The 22574-nt window shown below is 38.3% G+C and overlaps 1 long non-coding RNA gene across 1 annotated transcript; it reads left to right on the forward strand.

Annotated features, from left to right (window-relative positions):
• Positions 1 to 1084: 1084 nt before the first annotated feature.
• On the forward strand, positions 1085 to 20181 carry LOC144634720 (uncharacterized). The gene is made up of 2 exons (XR_013567239.1): positions 1085 to 1337; positions 20110 to 20181. It is a non-coding gene; the product is annotated as an uncharacterized LOC144634720 (long non-coding RNA).
• Positions 20182 to 22574: the final 2393 nt, after the last annotated feature.

The following is a 22574-nucleotide window of genomic DNA, read 5'->3' on the forward strand; positions in this document are numbered from 1 at the left end:
TTTTTGCTAAATTTCTAGAATAAGCTAATATTGACTTAACACGTGAGATAGCCAAGTTTCAAGAAAATCGTTGGAGTAGAAATGAAGAACTACTGGGAAATATTAAACTCATCTAAATAAAACTCTTAAAATTTACTGTAATTTTATACACTTGCCGCTTTTTCACGAAATAATCTACAAACCCAATATTTCGCGAAAAGCCTCCCATAAACTTGCTAAATAAAAGTGCCTAACCGATTGTCGATCGAGCTAACCGTTAAAAAGTATTCGCAAGTTCTGTAGGTCTCTGTAAACATTATTAAATGATCGAAAATCCTCGCGGACCTCCAAGGTTGCGTTCTGCATTTATTTTCGAAAATTATACCGCAGTTTTCTCTCAAACTCCAATCACGCATCGACTTTTGCTGCTGTGCTGTGCTGTAATTTGGAGAATTGACGTTGGGATTGTAAGCTACTCTGCAACTGTTCTCTGGCGAAGCGAACGAGCAGTTTTGTTTATATCATTAGGAATACGAAATGAGCATATGACGCAAAGTATGTCGCTGATGAATACGCCCGGAATAACTACGGAGCCACCTTAAGAGGCCGTCTTTCTTAAAAACACCCACTCAAATTCGCGTCAAAATATAATTTTGCCTGAAACTCTGGCAACTGAAAGACTTTACCGAGGCTAAAACTAAAACATATTTGGTTTGATTCAAAATGATTTTCTGGCTGCTTTAGGAGCCATCCCATGGGGTCACCACCTGGGATGGTTTGTGTGTCTCAGTGACCCTTAGAGCTATATCGGCTGGAGTCTTGTACTCCTGGCAGGGTCACCCATGCCGAACAGGTCGAAGGGTAGAGACCAGACGAAGTGTGACCTCCCTGGTCCTCCAGGTTGGGGGTTGAGCTGGGGGTTGATAACCCACTCCTGTAAAAAACAAATTTATTACAGAAACGGATGACATTCAAATTAAGAACTGGTATACGATGGAAGTTCACCTCGGTCTTAGAAGACCTAGACTTTGCAAACGACATCGCTTTGTATGTTGTCGTCCAGGTACGTCGACATAAGAGATAAGACCAGCAGGCTAGTCGATGAAGCTGCAAGAGTCGGTCTTAGGGTCAATGCAAAGAAGTCAAAAGTCATGCGAGTGAATGCTAGAAACGACCAACGACTAGAGATTAATGGTGAGCTGGTGGATGAGGTGGAAGAATTTGTGTACTTAGGTGCATTGCTGGACAAAGAAGGCGGAACAACCAAGGACATACAGCATAGGCTAAGTAAAGCTAGACAGGCTTTCTATAGGATGCGAAGATTATGGGACACCAGTGAGATTGGAAGGAAGACGAAGGTACAATTGTTAAAAACAATTGTTAGGTCAGTTTTGATGTATGGATGTGAGGCTTGGAAACTTAAGAAAACAGAAGCAAAGAAGCTGGACGGTTTCCAATACAAGTGCATGAAGAGGATTCTAAGAATAAGGTGGCCTCAGACCATATCCCACAAACAAATCCAGGAGAATACAGGAGTGAACAGAGCGAGCGATGAGATCAGACGCCGAAGATGGAACGGGATCGGTCATATAATGAGGAAAGGCAGAGAGGAACATTGTGTCACAGCTTTGGAGTGGAGGCCAGAAGGAAGAAGAAGACCGGGTCGACCGAAAACAACATGGAGGAGGATGGTTGAAGATGAAAGGCAAACAGCTGGGTGGCAGTCATGGGGGAATGTCAGAGCCCTTGCAGCAAATCGTAGTGGGTGGAAAGAGAATGTCAAAGCCTTATGTGCCTTATGGCATGGAGAGATATAGGTAGGTAGGTTAGGAGCCATAAAATATTTTGCCCCTTCGGAACCCGCCGCAACGTCTGAAAAATTAAAAAAATAGGCATTTTTCGAGCCGTTGTCAAATATTTTATTCGCATCGAACACCGACAATTTTTATATCAATTTGTTTATAAACATTTTTAGTTTTCTTAGAAAGTAGCAAAAGAAAGAAATGCGAAATCAAGGATATAATGACCACTACTGATCGGCATCGAACGAAGGTTGAAAAATGGCCTTGATTTAGAAGCGAATATTTCAATTTCGGGACCTAACTGATAACTCTACTCTACACAGCCGAAAAGTGTAGTCCTTTATCTGCTAACATATGCAAAAGAGCAAAATATTCAACGGCTCCTAACGCGGCCAGAAAATCATTTTGAATCAAACCAAATCTGTTTTAGTTGTAGCCTCGGTAAAGTCTTTCAGTTGCTAGAGTTTCAGGCAAAATCATTTTTTGACGCCAATTTGAGTGGGTGTTTTTAAGAAAGACACCCTCTCAAGTTGAACCGTTGTAGTTTTTGGTCTTAATTTACTAGTACTTCGACTTTTGAGTATTTGCCAGTTCTCGGCCACCCTGCTCGCTATCACAGCATCGCAATTTGGTTTTTCGATCAGAATGCGAAAAATGTGTCAATCACAACAGTTTGTCGAAACACCGGAAGTTGAAAATCTGTTCTTCAAGAACGATTAGAATGCGAAACATATAAGTCAATCTCAACAGTTTGTCACATAAGATCAAGGCTTCTGTCACATGGAAGATTGGGTTGTTTGGCCGACGTTGTTTAGGCGTTGGTTTTGAGAAGATTTACTGTGATTGTATCACAGATAAACCACGGCAAAGCGAATGACTCCTTACAACATTGACAACATAGCGAGTTCACCGACCAAACAAGATCACATCTCGATTACACCGCCCGGGTACACCGCGAGCTCGATTAAATCATGCATTCCTTGCGTGACGCGTTACTTGGAATAATATTGTATTTTGTCCAGCGATTTATCGACACTTCTGAGAAATTTTCGCGACCTGTCGGAATAATTGCCAGCGTGAAAATGAGGTGACCTAAGTGATCATGACTAATACACCACACGAGTACCACGAGTAACATACGGGTAACATACGAGTAACACACGGAACATACGGGAACATACGGTTACATACAGGTAACATACGAGTAACATACGGATACATACGAGTAACATACGGATACATACGGGTGCATGCCAGTTCCTATTTCATTTCATTTCATTTTTCATTTTTATTTTATGCAACACAAGTAAACAAAACAAAACATACGGGCAATTACGGGTACATACAGGTAACATACGAGTATAATAATCGAATAATAATCGAAAAATCAATTATTGGTCATTAGATGTAACGTGTTTCTCCATCGCTCTCCCCTCCAAAAAGATTGCGTGACGAGCCCAAAGGACAAGGAACAAAAAAATGAAAAATAAAAAAACAAAATAAAATAAAGTGAAATGAAATAGGAACTGGTATGCACCCGTATGTGCCCTTATGTTACTCGTATGTTACGGGTAAGATCGTATGTAAGTGAATTCAAGAAGTTGAGCTATTGACCTTATAACATTTCAAATTCTTGATACGTCTTCAATACGTTTTGTCCTTTGGGCTCGTCACGCAACCTTGTTGACGGGAAGGGGGGTGGGGGAGCATACTGATAAAAATGAAAAATAAAACAAAATAAAGGGAAATGAAAAAGGAACTGGTATGCACATGTATGTATTGGTATGTTACTCGTTTGCATCCGTATGTTACTCGTATGTATCTGTATGTTACTCGTATGTATCTGTATGTTACTCGTATGTATCCGTATGTTACTTGTATGTTACCTGTATGTACCCGTATGTGCCCGTATGTTTCGTGTGTTGCTCGTATGTTACCGTATGTTGCTCGTAGTACTCGTGTGGTGTATTAGTCATGATCGACCTAAGTTATTTGTTTTTCAACATTGCAAAAGGATCCGAAAATGTTTCGTTCAAACAGGAAGTTGAGAAATTTTTTCGATTAGAATGCGAAGAAAGTGTCAATAACATTTGACAACTGAGATCGGCGCTTCTGTCACATGGAAGGTGAAGCTAAAAAAAGGTGCATCTAGGCCCGCACTTTCTAATCTGTGGTTACCACTAGTTTACTAGTACTTCGACTTTTGAGTATTTGCCAGTTCTCGACCATCCTGCTCGTTATCACAGCATCGCGATTTGGTTTTTAATATACTTTCATCTGCTGCTGCCAGAATGAAACAAAGAAATGTTTTAAAAATAAAGTTCAATTAAATCTCTTAGTTTGGAGCTGACTCTTGTCTTGTCTATTATTTCTACAACACCTAACTCTTTCAAGACCTTTTCCCTGTAAAATAAATCATCTAAATGCATTGGTCACACAACGCAATTGCGGTTTTGCCAGAACCTAGGTAAGCAACTAGGTGCGTTAAATACCTTCTTTTCTAAAGTAAAATAAAGCCTCATAAAAATAATTTGGGATCGATATTACAAAAATAAGTTTACAGAGTGATTTTATGACTGTGAAAATTAATTGAGCCTTTTTATACAGAAAATTACGCACAAGCTTTTTGGTGGCCGAGAACTGGGCTTACAAATGGAGCTTTTATTTTCATTATTGCTCGGGCAAATTAATTATTGACGGGTCGATAGCTTTACACCAAAAAGCTGAATGATAAAGCTAGCTTTGGGAGAAATTTCAAGTTTCTTTGGTTATTCTTATAAGATTAAATTTAGAAATACAGTTAACAATAAATACAAGCGAAAATAATGAACGACGTTTCGGTGACATCCTGGCACCATTTTCAAGTTAAAATTCATATGCGAAAGAAAGTTATTTATACTAAGATAAAGGTGTGATAATGAATAAATTAAGATAAAAATAACTGTTCAACTGTTCATATTCATTAATGAGAACAATGTCCGTTCAAGCCTAAACAAATACCTTCGCGCGAATTGAGTCCGACTGAGTGTTAAGGCTCGGTTTCTTCATGCGAATCCACAACATTTCGTGGATCAAGCAATCGAACTTTCCCTGACATTTCTTTAAGATCTTAAAATTGTTGGTCAGGTCGCCAACTTTATCAATTCGGTGTTCATTTTGAAGGTGTTTTCCAATGGCTGAAAATCGGTGTTCCTCAATGCGCTTATAAAGGTGACGGCTGGTGTAACCGACGTATTCTGCATCGCACAGATCACATGCATAGTTATAAACAACGCACTGTTGATTTATTACAGGTGGTTTTGACTCCTGTAATTTGAGATCATCGCCAACTTTTCGGCTTCTCTACCAACAAATTGCCGTAGTAGCGATGGGGTCTCCTCTGGGTCCCCTTATGGCCAATACTTTTCTTTGTTCTATCGAAGAAAAGCTACAGAACGAGAACAAGTTGCCAGACTTCTACAGACGCTACGTAGATGATACACTAGCCACAGTGAAAGACATACTGTTGGCACACAATTTTAGATATTTTCATATTAGCTTTTACATTCTTTAATTCTAGGCGATTCGAGTGTTAATCAATTACAAACAGTCTTATTTGATTTAGTTGAACTACAAACGTGTTCTGTACTTTTCGTACAATGACCAGATCGTTACTAAGCAACATACACGTGCCAGAATTTGTAGCTGACTTCTGCACACGTTCTCGCAGCAATTTTGTTTTGCGAGCTGGAAAAGTTTCACGTGGGAACTTTTCTATGCTCTAATCCCTTTTCCTTTGTTTCCAGATCGATTTGAGAACTTTGCGTAAACAACTATTGTTTGGCTTGATCCAGCTAAACTAAAAAATCAATGTTTTTGTGTGCCCCCAACAGTCAAGTAACAACCTGATCACTATTTATAATTACTAGCATTTATGTTCTTAAGTGTTCTTAACTTAGTTTAAGTTAATTCTGGACACTCTGGTCTTTTGACCAGCACGAACTGATGTTTTCTAATCTCAAGTACCCAGATTCTCTTGTCAACTCCACCATCACCCATTTCGTTAATTCAGTGATGTCACAAGACACACGATCGACGCCTCAAACAGAGAATATCTACCGCATTGTCCTGCCGTTCAAGGACCAGAAATCAGCGGACATAGTAAAAAAACACCTCTCGAACTTGAGTAACAAACTTGACCACAAACTGCAGCCAGTTTTTAGAAGCCGAAAAGTTGGCGATGATCTCAAATTACAGGAGTCAAAACCACCTGTAATAAATCAACAGTGCGTTGTTTATAACTATTTATTTTTTTCTCAAGCATCTCAGCGGTCCGGAATCCTGAATCCTTTAATCTGATTGGCTAATTGCGCGCGCTCCAGCGGTCCGGTTTTTCTCATCCGGACCCCACATACGGACCGCTCACGGCGCGAAATCATTTTGCACCTTTGAGTCTAACGAACACATGAAAGTTTTGTTCTCCAAAGACAAAAATAGCCTCACCATCCATTGTTAATGCTAAAGGACAAAAAAGAAGTGGAATTAAAGGCCTCAAAGTTCTTCAAAAGGCGAGGTATTTATTTATTTCTCAACAAAATCGAGTTGTAGTTTACCGTTCGCAGTTTGCCGTTGTTTGTTCATCTCGCAATGATTTTCACGTCATTGCGGTAAAATTCATTCGGTTTTTTACACTCTATCTATGTGCTAAACTGCATTGTTTATCTGTCACTTTTTGCTTAAACAGAACACAATTTACCATCATTCAAGGAAATGAGATTCTTTGATTAAAAACGGACAAATTAATTATCACAATATTGTGTCGTACGTAGACGCTACGCATTTCATTCAGTTTGGCACTGTTTATCAGAATAAGAATCAACGCAGAGACTATTAATTTGTTAAATACAAGTGTATTAATAGCTTGTTAAACTGCTTTTCGGTCAAAGAGTATTTTTGAATCAGAAAAATAGGCTTAGCAAAGTTGCAAAGCTTCTATCAAGACTTTTCAAAACATTTAAGCTTATAGGGAATTGTTCGGGAAGCCGAAATCGATTTAAAAGTGTTAGGTTTTGTAGCATATTTGTGCTATATTTTAGTATGACTTCATTTACTTTTCTTGATTTTCTGCAGTGTAAATTAAGCTGAACATTTCTTGAGTACGGTTCATTTTAAGCGAAGCTATTTTATTCGGAATTAATATAATGTTTGTCTTGCTTAATGCTTGACTCTTGCTTGTCGATCAAGTCGGACTCGACATTGAAATCAAATCCGCGCGTATACAAACAAAGATTCTGTGACAGATTTTTTTCACGGTTTCTTAAATCCAAACAAACTTAAGTAGGAAAAAAATAAAAACGTTATTTACCGGCCTAGGTCGGCAAATAACATATATGTATGTGATCTGTGCGATGCAGAATACGTCGGTTACACCAGCCGTCACCTTTATAAGCGCATTGAGGAACACCGATTTTCAGCCATTGGAAAACATCTTCAAAATGAACACCGAATTGATAAAGTTGGCGACCTGACCAACAATTTTAAGATCTTAAAGAAATGTCAGGGAAAGTTCGATTGCTTGATCCACGAAATGTTGTGGATTCGCATGAAGAAACCGAGCCTTAACACTCTAGAGAAGGAAGGGAACCTTCTGGAAATCCAAATATTTAGCTTCATACCTTTCCTTACCGTTTTTGGCCTTTGAGACCCCTCCCATCACCTGGAATTCCCAATCCCTTCTCTGGAGGAAGTATTGACATTTTCTGTAAACACAATTGAGAAATAAATTATAACATAAAACAGCCTTGCAATTAAATTCGGTACATGTGACCGGGCAAAAGGGCAACAGTCCACGCTGATATACTGCTAAATAATAGAGTGAGTAAAGCACTTTCTCTATGCAACTTTTTGGTGCATAAGTTTAGATCCACAATTCCAGTGGCAGTGAAAAAGACAAACAACATTGGTTACCATAATGATTCGATTTAGCGTCCTCCTTCCAATAAGCGCCCCCTTTCGAATAAGCCCCCCCCCCCTTCGAATGTGTTTTTGTCAATATGCGCCCCTATTCCAATAAGAGCCTCTATTCTAATAAGTGCCCCATTGTTATGAGCCTCTATTCTAGTACCCCCCCCCCCCCTATTGTGGATAACCACCCCTATTGAAGTCATGTACACATTCTCGTTCCCAGAAGGATTGTGGCCTCTGGGGACGAAAATGTCATCAATGTCGAATAGATAAACTCACGAACATTCACCGTACCGAACATGTATATATTTACTGCTAAAATAAACAATTCTGTTAAAAGTAACTGAACTTTCAACAATTTGTTACTGATAGTTTCTGTTATTTTAGTTATTTCAATATATATTTAAGTTTTGTTTTGAACATTTGCGAGGTTTTTTATCAAAAAATTAAATAAGCGCCCTGTCTCGAATAAGCGCCCTTCCATGAGGTGCCAAAAGTAAATAAGTGCCCCAGGTGCTAAATCGAATCATTTCGGAAATACTATTAGCTGTGCACTGACATGAAATGTGTATGCCAAAGCATCAACCAATTCATATCTAACCATAAAGTACTGCCGTCAATCTGTAGAAATTGTCCAACAGTTCATCGGCTTATTTGAACATACCTTAATACATATGGAAAATCCGCCATATAAATGCATTTATTTATCATTATTAGCTGTTTTGATGTTATCTGCTCACTCACAAGAATTGTGATAGCTGTCATTTGCATACTGTAGTGAAGCAAGTAATTAACTAAGACATCTTTCAATACTAGTAGAGACTAGTAGAGAGGCTAATTTCTGTATTCTGTAGCTTGAATATCACGTTTATAAATCATTTTAATGATTTATTAACTTGATATTCAATAATTAAAATTTTTAATGACCTTAACAATTGTAGTTAACACACCACAAGGTCAAATCATAATTAACTGGTTAGTAACAGCATACAATAACTGCTAGTAACACTTACCACTGTGCTGTACATAAAGCCAAAATCTCTGTAAGCCATTGCCAACCCCATCGCCTTTATCTTCACATAAAAAGCAACCTTTTTCTCCCTTCATGTGAGCTTAGCTAATACAGCCTTTCCAGATTTAGGTATGCAGATGATAGCAGCAGTGTTTCTTGCACCACTTTGTTCCCATCAGTTGTTGAAACTATTATAACTCCTTAAATAAACAAAAACAAAATTGAGTTATTGAAAAAACTTTTCAGTAATTTTCAGTTAGTAAAATTACTGAAAAGTAATCAAAAAACAATAATAATGGGCCAAGTCCATTACCACCACCCCATTAATAGACTACGAGCAGTTCCTATTTTTTCGCAGAGTCCGTCGAGCTTGAAGCGAATTTTTTTTCGAAGAGTTCGTCGAGCTTATAGCGAAAAAAAATTACGCGCGGAGGAGGAGGCGGGGTGATGCGAGAAGCGAAAAAAAATAGGGACTACCCGCAAAGCCACAGAGTTTGACCTTTCACGGCCGAGTGATTTTTGGCTTCGATTTCAAATCTAATTTGCCGTGTCCAATAATATTTCCGCATTTTGACGTACTGTCAATTGACACCGCTGCACTTAGTTGGGTTTGTCACGTACGCATCAAAACTCAAAGCTTTTGATGAATCGTCTGCAAAGTTTTATCTCTGGCGATTTATACAGTTCCAGCAATGTTTATTTTTTTTAACACTGATTCACCTCTATGGGCTACTTAATGTTAAGGCAGCTTGATGTAAGTGTTTAAAACGCTTCTGTTTGTTTAAATTTGTTTATGCCCGGCTTGTAATTTACGAAGCTCACGCAAAACAGCCGTTGTCTTGTTTATGAGCCTTGAATTTCGGTGGAATAAATCTACTTTTGGTTGAACTCTCCTCTATTATTTTCGCTCCGTACTTTGGCAGACTTGCTACACATACACTGAATTAAAAATGTTCTTCGGAGATGCAATATTTTTGCGACAAACCTGGCGACAAAGTAAGTCTCAATAGGAAGCGATTTCGAGAGCTCAAAAGCTCCCGCTCCCATCGCTTTGCAATATGACATGCAAGTGTTGACAACGTATTGACATCTTGCTGTCAACGCTCCAAGCGTTAGCCAATCATATTTTTGCGTTGTGAGAGCAACGCATAATTCAAACACTGTGGCTTTGCGGGTAGTCCCTATTTTTTTTTCGCTTTTCGCCTCGCCCCGCCTCCTCCCCCGGCGCGTAATTTTTTTTTCGCTTCAAGCTCGACGGACTCTGCGAAAAAATAGGGACTGCTCGTAGTCTACCCCATTAAACAATACAATCACCTTCCTATAATAATTATAAAGCCCCTTCTAGTTGACCTGAGCAAATGCTCAGTACCAGTCATTTTCTTGTTTAAAGAACACATTATTGTCACCTTGTGGCTCATTGGTGGCCACATGAATGGAATTACAATGTATTTATGATGAATGAGATGACTACATTGAATATATCAACTCAAATGACAATACTACATGTACAGTGTATTGATTCTGTTGTTATCTAAGGCAGCTAATTAATATATCTTTTTTGCCTGATCATGTGGAATAACCACTTCAGATAATTATGCGTAGAGACCTAGAATTAGATGGGATTCCAGCTGAGATCCTGCCTAGAACTAGTTAGGATCCCAGGCGGGATCTCCCCTGGGATCAATGCACAGCTAAAATTTCATGTGGAATAAGCAGCAGGTATCTGGAGTGGGATCCCACCTGGAGTAATTAGCAGGATCCTAGGTGACACCCCACCCAGGTCATTTTAGAATCCTTTAGGCAGCATCCCACGTGGGATGAACATACAGCATCCCAAGTAGGACTCACACAATCTCACCTTGCATTTTTACGTGAGTTCACCTGTCAAATATTCTTTTTAAATTTTCACAAATCCAAATAACACCTTAAAAAAACGAACGATTAAGGATAGTAAATATCTTGAAAGCACCACAATTGAGAAGGTAAGATAAAGAATTCATTTCACAGCTACCAACAATGTTATCATCCCTTATCAAGGGCTGTCATTAAGGACTGTAACCCGTAACACCTGTTACGGCTGATCATGAGCTCACTCAATGTTACTGGTAAAATTTTTGATTGGTGTTACTTTACAAGTTGCATTCAGAATGAAATGCTACGGGTGATAACTTCAATGTTTGGCTGCATAAAAACTTAATGACAGTCCTGCAAGTTATCGTCATCCACCTTTACACTTGATTGGTATAAGTATTTTACAAAGGAGTTCCATGGTGGGAGAACACAAGAGGCAGGGGAGTCCCCCCCCCCCTCACTTTTCTCCCAGGTACCTGGGATTTTACTTTCTTTCACTTGCATAACAAGTGAATGGCCTGCTAATGCCTGAGAGGAAGGGAGGAAAAAAATCACTGGTCACAGTGCATACAAACAAAACAACACTAAACAAGAAACCCACTAAATGCAGTGAATTTTTCCACACACGAGTACTATGTATACACATGAACACAACACCAAAAAACCTTGCTGAAGTGATCTACAATTTACAGTTCTGTGATACCCATTTTTTGAACGACGACTTCCACCGGGTTAGTAAAGACAGTCTATTATAAGGGGTCATACAGCGGGTCGTCACAAAAGTGCGAGGCAGCAAGGTGTGCGATCCATTCTAGTAAGCCAGCTAAATAGCAGATCAGTTAGCTTAAATATAGCACTCCGATTAACGTTTTCATTTGGAGTAGGGATTTTTGCCTCATATACCTCGCTCGCTTACATATAATTCCAGAATGACTTATATTTCGGAACAAGTTCACAATGAAGTTCGTTCTGCGTACATTCCACATGACATAGTCGACCAGCTCAACCAAAGTCGTTTTCACATGCGTAGTTTTCACTCAAGATCAAAACAAGATGGCGCATGTTTTGCGCAAACATGTTATTTTTAATGCTCATGATGGCTATAGATATCTGCAATTTTAACAATCAATTTGACCATAGGGCTGCTTCTTCTGGCTAAACAGTAAACGCTATAATTTACATTTTTTTGCTGTAAGTTCAAACTGTGACCTCTGTACATGTGCAGGTTTTACAAGATGCGGTTTCATCTCGGAATCAAATTCGTTTAAAAACCGGAATGAACTCATTTGGGAATGACTTGACTTTTGTCTCAGTATCATGTAAACAGATAGAGTGAATTATATCGGGATGGGATGAACTTGTTCCGGAATGAGTCATTCATGAATCATGTAAACAGGCCCTAAAACGGGCGTTAACAAAACCCGGATCGGATCGGATCGGATTGGACCGGATTGTTAAAACTCGGATCGGATCCGACCGGATTGACAAAACCCGGATCGGATCCAAAAAAAGTCGGATCACCGTAAATTCCCACCAAAATCGTCACGTGATAGTTTAAATTGAAGATGGCGAAAAAGGAAGTAAGTGGATGTTCGCTTTGTGCTAATATAAAATGAGACAGGCCAACACGACTCCCGCTGGTTGCTGAATGTTAGCCTTCAGTCTGTTAATGGAGGATTTAATTAACGCTCTCTTGAGCCATTTCAGTGATGATCTTTATGCCATTGTGTTTGCTAACTCTGTGGCATATTCGTTAGGTTTATTGGCTTTTGTTTGTTGAGAGATTCTTAATAGCCTTTAAAGGAATGTTGTAGTCTATATTGTGTATCGGTTCAGTGGATTTCTAACTGTCAACTCGTATATATTGAAGTGGCGGTTAGTTCGTATGATAACGTTTCGTTACCACGGTTGCGAGGATCTAAGATCCAAGTCTTTTAAAGCATTGCGAGCGATGGTTTCTTTGTTTTTAAGCTCTCCTTAGTTTGAGTGGTTGTGATTTGTGCTCTGGGAGCTATAAAACTTTACCTCCATTATTTTTTATCTGTTTTGTTGTGTTACTTGCATCCAACAAATAAATTCTATGGCAGTTTGATCACTGCATTTGAAGTCTCTAGGATGCTGCAACGATGTCTCCTGGCAAATGTTTTATCTTAATTAAGCAAGACTCGAGTTTCGGTCCTTCAGTGGACCTCATCAGTTGCTCCTATGTTAAAGTCTCATCGAATGATTTGAAATCGATCGATTTGCCGTTTTTGTACTTGTCTGCAGGATTGAAAATTCAAAGGTAAATACAAAATTTAATCGAAGTGCTTCGAGGGCTGTAAGAATGTGGGACAATTGGGTGTCGTATTTATTTATGAAGATAAGTCTTGAATGCGAAACACAACAGCAGTGAGAGAAATCACAGCAATCGTTGCACTTTTCTTGTTCATTTCCCCACTTCAATCTTTACCTTACACTCTAGGAACGGAAATCATTTCAGCAGGGTCAACACACAGCAAACATCCACTTACTTCCTTCTTTTGAGGTATCATGTGACGATTTTGGCGGGAATTTATAGTGATCCGACTCTTTTTGGACCCGATCCGGGTTTTGTCAATACGGTCGGATCCGATCCGAGTTTTGATAATCCGGTCCGATCCGATCCGATCCGGTCCGATCCGATCCGGGTTTTGTTAACGCCCCCTAAAACTCTCACACAGCAGCAAACCGCCAGGTTTTTTTCGTTTTAAAGAACAAATTGCTTGTATCGGTGTATACCAATATTCAATAGGCTATCGGTTTCAAACAACTTCATTCCATTTCGTAGCAGATCTATACGTAGCGACTATAATGGGAGCATGCACCATTATGAACTAAGGCAACTATTTTTAGCCATGCAATATCAGCTTCATGCAGTTTCAAAAATTATTTCCGTTTTGTAGCAAGAGTTCCCGGAGCTTATTTAAAGATGAATTCCAGTCCGTACTGCGCAATCTCGGCTGCAATGTTTATGTGAGCCCACTCGAAGGGAATGTTTACAAGCAAAACTAAAAATTCCCCGACAAACTTACCTTTTTCTTCATTATTAACGCCAGATATCCTTGCAGAACAAATAATAACGAGTAAAAGAACCTTGACGCTATTTCAAACCGACGTTTCAGCTCATCGGAAATCTTGAACGAAACGAACTGTAATGGCGGACTAAAAAACCGTCATGTATGCTGTCACCGAAGTGTAACGTTTCAACAAATTCAAAACAAAAACGTAAACAAACCCTGAGTCTGCGCAGTACGGACTGGAAATCAGCTTTAAACAGAATTGAAGAAAACGGATATCAGTAACAATTAACCCTTTTTATCTTTATATACCTGATTGAAGAATTGTTGACCCATGAAAAGCATAAACCATGAACGATGCGACCCAAATGTTTACTGGGAAATCAGAAAAATAATTGTTGTCTTTTACAGAATAAGCATGATAATAACACAGATTGCATAAATCATGCACGTTAGGCCCTCAAAGAAAGCCAAGCTTACCAAGGATGTCTACCCAGAATACCACAGGACCATATCGTTCATGGTCTATGCTTTTCACAGGATCAACGTTTCTTCAATTAGGTATCACCTTCAATGTTGCACACAGTAGCCAAAATAACTTTGCTTCCAAAAAGCGAACAAAGGGTAAAAGAAATATGTTAAGCTTATTTCTCAGTAATTTTCTGGCCAAACAAAACCAGATCTAGCAAACACAGCCAAATACGTAAAACACACATTTCTTCCAAAAATATACATAATGCAATGCCGATAAAATGCTCTCAAAGAACCAAAAACAATAACCCAACGACCATTGCTTTGAGTATTCTTACTTCACTAAACAGTTCAAGTTGTTTTATTTCGGATCGCTGGTCCAAATTAATCAAAGCGAAAGCTGGCAATAAACATTACATAGGAACGCGCAAACTACATTATAAACACATGTCATACCTGAACTCGTCTCTCATCACCGTCTGCCTTCAGTACACAGCCTAATTCAACCTCCTCTCACAAGAAATTCTTCCTCTCATCCTTACAAAATTCCTTTTCGGTTCATTTGGATTCCAAACGCACATTCAGGCTGCGACTCGCCATTCTCGTCCCCAGAGTCCACGATTCCTCTAGTCTCCACCGGTCAAAGATACATACATACATACATACATACATGGTTTATTTGATAAAGCAGGTTACAAAATAATTGGCAAGACGTTAAGTCCTGATGTGGACCTGCACTATCTATTAACCTCTGCACTTATTCAAAATGGCGTTTTTTGAACAACTTTTTCAATCTTTTCGTCCCGAAAACTTCGCATTCACCTGCTTCCTCCCCTGTCATCCAACTCATTCCTAGCGTTCCTACGATTTCCAGTTGAGTGTGACGCGAACAAAGTTTGGTGACGAGGTTTCAACATAACAACGGCATTGTTGTCAAGGGCAAACTTCTCTGTTTCCATTGGTAACTTGTCGTTACAGGTACTGACCGCCAAAGTTCTTTTATACAAGGAGGACCTCTCGGGAAACAGGGCAATTTTTTGATTGGCTAATTTCGATCCAAGATGGCGTCAGTTTTAATTGAGCAATTTTTTGATTGGCTAATATTTTGAAATTTCGATCCGAAATGGTGTTAGCTTTTGTCAGCTTTACGAAGCGCTAAATGTTCTTCATTTCAGTTCGCGAATTATTCATTTTGCACTTGAGAAAGATATATTATTTAAAGCTGAAGGAATTCTTAAAGCTGCTAGAAAATCCCTGGAGTTGGAAAACGATAAAATTTCAGTTGAACAGTAACTCTAACGAGGAAGGTAAAGTGACGCACGTTAAACATAACGTCAACTCTCAACACAGATCTGTACTGTCGATGTAAAACAGCTAAGGCATAATATATTTCGTTATTTGTTTCTTTTATCGTTGTCTCTGTGTATATATTTTTTATTTGAAAGCGTAATAAAGTGTTGCTGACGATATTTGTAGTGTTTGTATTTATTTAAGCATCGAGATTGTCGAGCAAGACAGTTACAAAAACAAATTTGTTACCAATGGTAACAGAGAAGTTTGCCCTTGACAACAATGCCGTTGTTATGTTGAAACTTCGTCACCAAACTTTGTTCGCGTCACACTCAACTGGAAATCGTAGTAATTCTACACAACATCACATGACGTCTCTCCTTTTCCTTCAAAATATACGCAAAAAACAAAACCCTCATTAACGAAACAACAGGGAGAATGAGGTATAAATTGTATAATGAGCTACCGAATCTATGAACTGGACTAAACGCCCAGTTAATAACTTTCTTTCGCATATGAATTTTAACTTGAAAATGGTGCCAGGATGTCACCGAAACGTCGTTCATTATTTTCGCTTGTATTTATTGTTCTTTGGTTATTCTGAGGAAATAAATAAAAGTTTACGTCTGAAGTGGCCGAGAACTGGGCCCCATACTGTATCAGTTGCATTCTGTCAGAGCTAATGAAAGAAAAACACGATCCGTTTTTGGTGCAAAATTGGTGCTTAAACAGTCCAATACACCTGTACTTGATCAAGGTCCCCTTTTCAGGGTTTTCCAATGATTACGCCAAAACTTTTCCGGCCAGAAGAAAGGACGTGAAGAGTGGAAAGAAACGAGAAGAAGAAAGCCGAATCAAACGGAAGAAAAAGGAGCAAGAAAAAAATCGGAACGGTTCAGCAAAAAGAAGTCCAAATTTTGGCTTATGCGCATGCACCAAAGTGAAATATTGTATCAAAATGTTGCTGCAGTGTGAAAAAGCGCTTTTCTAGCAAAGTTTAGGGAAATTCAGGATCATAGCACCAAAAATTCGGTTTACGGTAAAAAAAAAAACCGCGCGCTATTTGGAGACAATCCAGGAATGAAAGGGTTAAACAATGGCACTTCGCTTATGCACAATTAATTAAAAGGTATATATTTTGGAAAGATCAACCGCGTCTTGACAATGAAAACACATATTTTTTACTTAATTTACGCTACATTATAGTATTTTTAGGTCACATTAAGTCAGGATCATTCGGGATAACCATAAATCTAATCGAGCCTAGTAACAGAACCTCACATTCACACCTAAATAATAATTAAAAAAGAAAGCTTCAAAAGACAAATAAAGGGAAATATAATAATAATAATAATAATAATAATAATAATGAGATGGACTTTGACATTGAGAGAGGACTTGCAGGACTTTAGGTTTTGATATTCAGTTACTACTACATTTTGATATTCAGTTTGATATTTAATTTTTACTATAATTTTATTATTCAATTATTATTACAATGTTGAAATCGTGGCAGAGTTTATAAAGGAAATAGTGTAAAAAATGTTGGATATTGATAGTGATCGCTTTCTTTTACTTTTGTATAACATATTTTGTTCTTCATTTAAGGACTGTATTATAGAATCGTTTATTGTAAATAGTTTTGCGCCACAGAGAATTATCTTAGATGTTGTTAATAAAGGTTTTTTAAATTTTATATTTTTAATAATAATAATAATAATAATTATAATAATAATAAATGATATTAAAACAGGGTGACCCGTTCAGTCGCTTAAAAAAAGTAATAGTGTTCTCATAAAAAATTGAATTACGAATTAAAAATGTTCTAAAAATAACCTAACAATAAACAACAGAGATAGCCTGGAAACGTTCCTTTGGTGGCAAAGTCTTAATTTTCGTCGGAAGACCATTAAAAGTGGATGCACCAGGGTAATAAAAAGACTTTTTAGTGACATCTAGATGAAATTTGGGAAGTATAATGTCAGTAAAAGACGATCTAGTGCATCTATTAAAAACATGTGGCTTGTCGCCCTGGCTACGTAACAGGAAATAGTCTTTAAAGTATAAAGGAACTTCTCCGACCAAGCACTTGTCAGTAACAATTTCGTGTCGACTCAGTAATTGAGATACCAGTAAGTGAAAAAGCCGTACATTAAGAAAAACACCTTCTTTTTCAGAAGCCTTACTTTAGTCTTTATTAATAGAAACCTGTAAAACATTGAATTAACCACGTAAAATGGTTTTCCTGTCTTTTTGGCTATGAGATATGACAAGCGATTGTTTCACCTACAAAAAACTGAACTGATACTCTCCACAGGGATTTGTCTTCAAACGTTATTATATTTCTACCTGAAAGAGTGTTTGGGAACCTGACCAAACTGACATACCTGTAAGTGAAAAGACAAATATATAACCTACCGCTGAAAACGTTGGTCCAATGGTGTTTAATGTACGTTTATCACTTAAAGGGGTTTTGGTTGCATTAGAGCGGTTTTCACTTGAGTGTCGAAAGTTAATTGCGTTTGCTTTGGTTTTGCATTGCTACGCTTAGTGATTGGCTTAAATATCTCGCGCCATTTTCTCAGCCAATCAGAACTAAAACCAAAACCAATCGTGACTCGCTCGCGCACGTTTTCCCGCGCTTTGTGCCGGCTACATGTATTTGCTTCGAGTTTTGATTGGTTCACTGGTTTGTCTGTGTCCTTTGTGATTGGCCAGAGTAATTACTTTGGTTTTGGTTTTTCGACACTCAATTGAAAACTGCTCTAAAAAGGTCATCGAACAAACGGGGTTTTCAGATAATGAATGATTGAGATTTGCCCCTAATAACGAGGTTGTCGTTATACCAAGATGATTAAAAAACGTTTGCTTGTTATTTTAAGCTGTCTACTATATTGCTGTATTTCATTTCGAAGATGGCTCGTTTGACCTCGTTGCAACCCTCCCCTCTCCCCTTCGGCCCCTTCCCTGTTCCCCATCTCTTATAGTAGCGCTATTCGATTGCACTATTAATAAATGCGAATAAATTGTTTTGTTTAAAAACATAAAGCAAACAGCGGTGATAAACATTATAAATAACGCATTTTCACTAAGTTTGACGTCTCGTATGCTAAGCAGCAAACATTTTCAAAAGTAACGGTTACAAATTTATGGCAACTATTTATATTATAATTAAAAGCATAAAAAACATAAAAATAAAGTAATAATAGAAATAAAATGTAAAATAAAATAATAATAAAAATTTGTCAAGTTTAGTAAAAATGCAATGTTTTACCTTGTTTATCACCGCTGTTTGTTTTATATTTTAAATCAAGATACGATGTCCTGGGAACAAGAGTTTTTATTGCTTTGTGTTGCAAAGTAAACCTAGTAATTGAATATGTTAAATAAAATCTTTTTTTTTTTTGATTGTCTTTAGGTTTATGCAGAATAACAAGATTCCTTCCATATCGAGTAACACTTTTGCCGAATCCAGCCAACTGCGATATCTGTGCGTGTGTTATTTTGTACATATGTACATTAATATAAAGTGTAAAATAAATCTTGTCTCTGATCTTTGTTCTTTATTAAACGCGTACTGAGATTTTTTCTAGACAGCTGTTTTGTATGAAGCGATTGTTCGAACGATTTTAATCGTTAAGAAATTTAAACGTTTTCTCATAATCGTATGTCAGACGCCTCATACGAAATGTTTCACAAGTCAAAAAAATCTATCGACTTAAGCCGGAATTTTCGGAAGCTTTCTGGATCATGCCAAAATTTGAGATTTGCTTTTATTCTTTAGTCGGTAGAAAAGGTTTATCAAGGTCAAGGAAATGAAAACACAAGAAAGAAAGCCCGACAACACATTGCCTTATTTTAGAAAATTCAAACAAATAAAAAAGTGCGGCGGCAGATAAAAGACGAAATATCTTAAACATGATTACTGTGCGAAAGAAAGACAAACCAAATTTTCTAGGTTAGTTTGTCCTTTATATCAATGGTTACAAACTTAACAAGCAGGTATTTCAAAAAGAAATAGTGTATAGTTTCCAGATTGCAGAACTTTAAGCATTATAATATAAGTGATAAGTCGCGGAAAGTGAAATTTTTGAGGAGATCCTTGGGCGAGAATGAGTATTACTGAAGTATCGCGAAGCAGTGAAGTTTTTTTGCATGCATGCAATCTGCAGGCCCGTAGGGACGGGGGTGCGACGGGTGCGTCGACACCTAGAGAAGATGAGAAACGTTGTGCACGAATAAACAATGATAATTCGTGCACAACTGACGTGCACGAAAACATCTGGAGAAGATGAGAAAGTAATTTATGCTTGCTTGCTTGCTTCCTTCCTTCCTTCCTTTCTTCCTTCCTTTCTTCATTCCTTACTTTCTTCCTTCCTTCCTTCCCTCCTTACCTACCTACCTACCTACCTACCTACCTACCTACCTACCTACCTGCCTACTTACTTACTTACTTACTTACTTACTTACTTACTTACTTACTTACTTACTTACTTACTTACTTACTTACTTACTTACTTACTCACTTACTTGCTTGCTTGCTTGCTTGCTTGCTTGCTTGCTTGCTTGCTTGCTTGCTTGCTTGCTTGCTTGCTTGCTTGCTTGCTTGCTTGCTTACTTACTTACTTTTCAACATCAGAACTTTACTGAATCAAAGAACCAACACAGGAACCATTTAAATAATTTTCTCTTTCTTTTACTCTTTCGTCTTTTACACGTTTAGATTCCTCAATGCCAACCTATTAGAGCACATCCCATATCAAGCCTTCGTTAATATGAATCGGCTTGAGGTTATGTAAGTATTCACAGGTCACAAAAAGAAGAGAAGTCAAAACTCCTCACTAGTACTAGAAAGTAATATGTAAAGGTCCTTTTGTTGCTTATGCTTGCTTATCATGCTCATCCGTTTAAAACGTATACAAAATATCCTCTTCAAAGCTGTGGTAAACAACTATTTAGGTATGTACCAGGCCAGTGAAATGAGATAAAAAGAAAGGTGAAGTCTGTGTTCGAGCCAATTTACCCATCAGGTAGGAGCTTATTTGGGTTTCAGTAGCATAAAGCCACTAGGCCGGGATATTTCTACTCCACCAGTGAAATAGCCAGCGGTGTAGATGTAGTTTTTTCAAAAAGAGCAGAATAGAGATAGATTAAGCTTCACGTTCTAACGGCAAACGGCAAAAGTCAGAATGTTGTTGATTCTGTTTACTTTTTCTCTAATTAAAGAATAAATCCATCAGAAAAATAGAAAATAATTTACTTATTCACACCAAACACGAAACTACTCACTTTAACGTGCAAGCGGCAAACGGCAAACGGCAAACGGTAAAAATTAATTAATTTGTTTCCGTTCGCGGGGAAAACAAACGTAAAGCTTACTCTTTCTATTAGTTTGCGCACACGACCAAAAACAGTGCCGTAAAGTCTTTTCAATAGGATGGTTACGAATCCTAGTATATTAAAGGCCTAATAAGATTATCACGGAAAGATGCAACATTTTTACTTCTAAGGCCTTTCAGTGAAAATATTTGGTGTACTGTGTTACATGGCAGTTTATCAGCAAGGAAATGAAAAATACTCTTCGATACACGGTAGTTCGCATAAAACTGTTGTCAGAGTAAGTGCCACAAGAAAATTAAAAGGTTGCACTTCCGCCGCTGTAGGGTAAAACGTTCCAGGCATTGGTTAGTTCCTTGCCCCCGGGTGGGGGATAGGGCTGGACATCAATGCTCTCCATTTGTCCCTATCCTTGGCCACAGCTGCTGCTGCGGCCCACGGTTTTAGTCCCAGTTCAGCGCGTTCCTTCTCCACTGTTCTCCGCCATGTTCCCCTTGGCCGTCCTCTACTTCTTTTCTCGCTTGGTGCCCAGGATAATGCCACGTGTGGGTTTCGGTTTGGTGCTAAATGCAGAACATGACCTATCCACTTCTATCGCCTGCATCGTACATGTGTACTGATCTTTTCGATTCCCGCTCTTCTCCGATTTTCATCATTGGACACACGCATGAGCCATTGGACTTTCAAGATTCTCCTGAGGCATTTGTGAAGAAAGGTGTCAAGCCTTTTTTCATCCGCTTTTGTCATTCTCCAGGTCTCGCATCCATACAACAGGACAGCAATAATGTTTGACTTGAAGATCCTCATCTTAGTTTCTCGGCGGAATTCACCTGTTCTCCACACCTTTGAAAGTCGATGAAAAACACTTCTAGCTTTACCTTACCTAACTCGAATGTCCTGTTCGGCACCACCCAAGTTGTTAACAATGGCCCCTAGATAGACAAAGTTGTCGGTATCCTCTACATCAGTGCCGTTTATCTTTATAGGATCTTGTCTCCTAGCATTGAGTCTAAGCACCTTCGTTTTGTTGATGTTTATCTTCAAACCCGTACCTTCACTGTTGCTCCCCAGTCTTTCTAACTCCGTTTGTGCTTGCGTCCATGTGCTGGAAATGAGCGCAATGTCATCGGCATAGTCTAGGTCTTCAAGCTGTCTCATCATCTTCCATAGAATCCCTGTATTACCTTGCTCTGTAGTCCTACACATAATCCAATCTATTTCCAACAGGAAGAGATGCTAACGTGTTTACACTTCTTCAAAGAAACTCTATGAAAGCGTTTTTTCTATTAACTGAAAAAACGTATTCAGTTACTTTTCATCGTTAATATTTCTTCTTATTAAAAATGGGTCAATCAAAAACAGGTCAGCTTTGACTACTCATCAACTAAGAAATTATTGCTGTTTCATGGAATCATACCTATGTTTTCCTTGACTGTTAATCGTCTTTGTTTATTTTTTTGTTTGTCTTCTTTTAGATATTTGCTACGAACGAAGCTGAAGGCATTGAGCTTTGACTCCTTTATCGACCCCCGCGTTCGAGATTTCAAACTGTGACGTATTCTACTTATAATGAATTCTTATTCCAACTGGACTTATAAGTAATGAAATTTGACCATGCTGCCTTTCTTACTGAGATATCTCATCGTCACTATTATCAAACGGTTGCCTAAGGGAAAAAATCAGATATATCCTTCACAGATACCCTTTACAAACAGTTAATTTGCAAGACCTATCGCCGACGGACATGAGTCTTGAGCAAGAAATAGAAATGGAATCGCATACCTGATTTCTGTGTTTCAATTAAATACCCTTGCAAATCAAAAAGGCAAAAGAGGGACCGATGTAAATGTT

The sequence above is a fragment of the Oculina patagonica genome, chromosome 13 (genome assembly GCF_052425735.1).
Source record: "Oculina patagonica isolate OP01 chromosome 13, crgOcupat, whole genome shotgun sequence".
Taxonomy (NCBI): Eukaryota; Metazoa; Cnidaria; class Anthozoa; order Scleractinia; family Oculinidae; genus Oculina; species Oculina patagonica.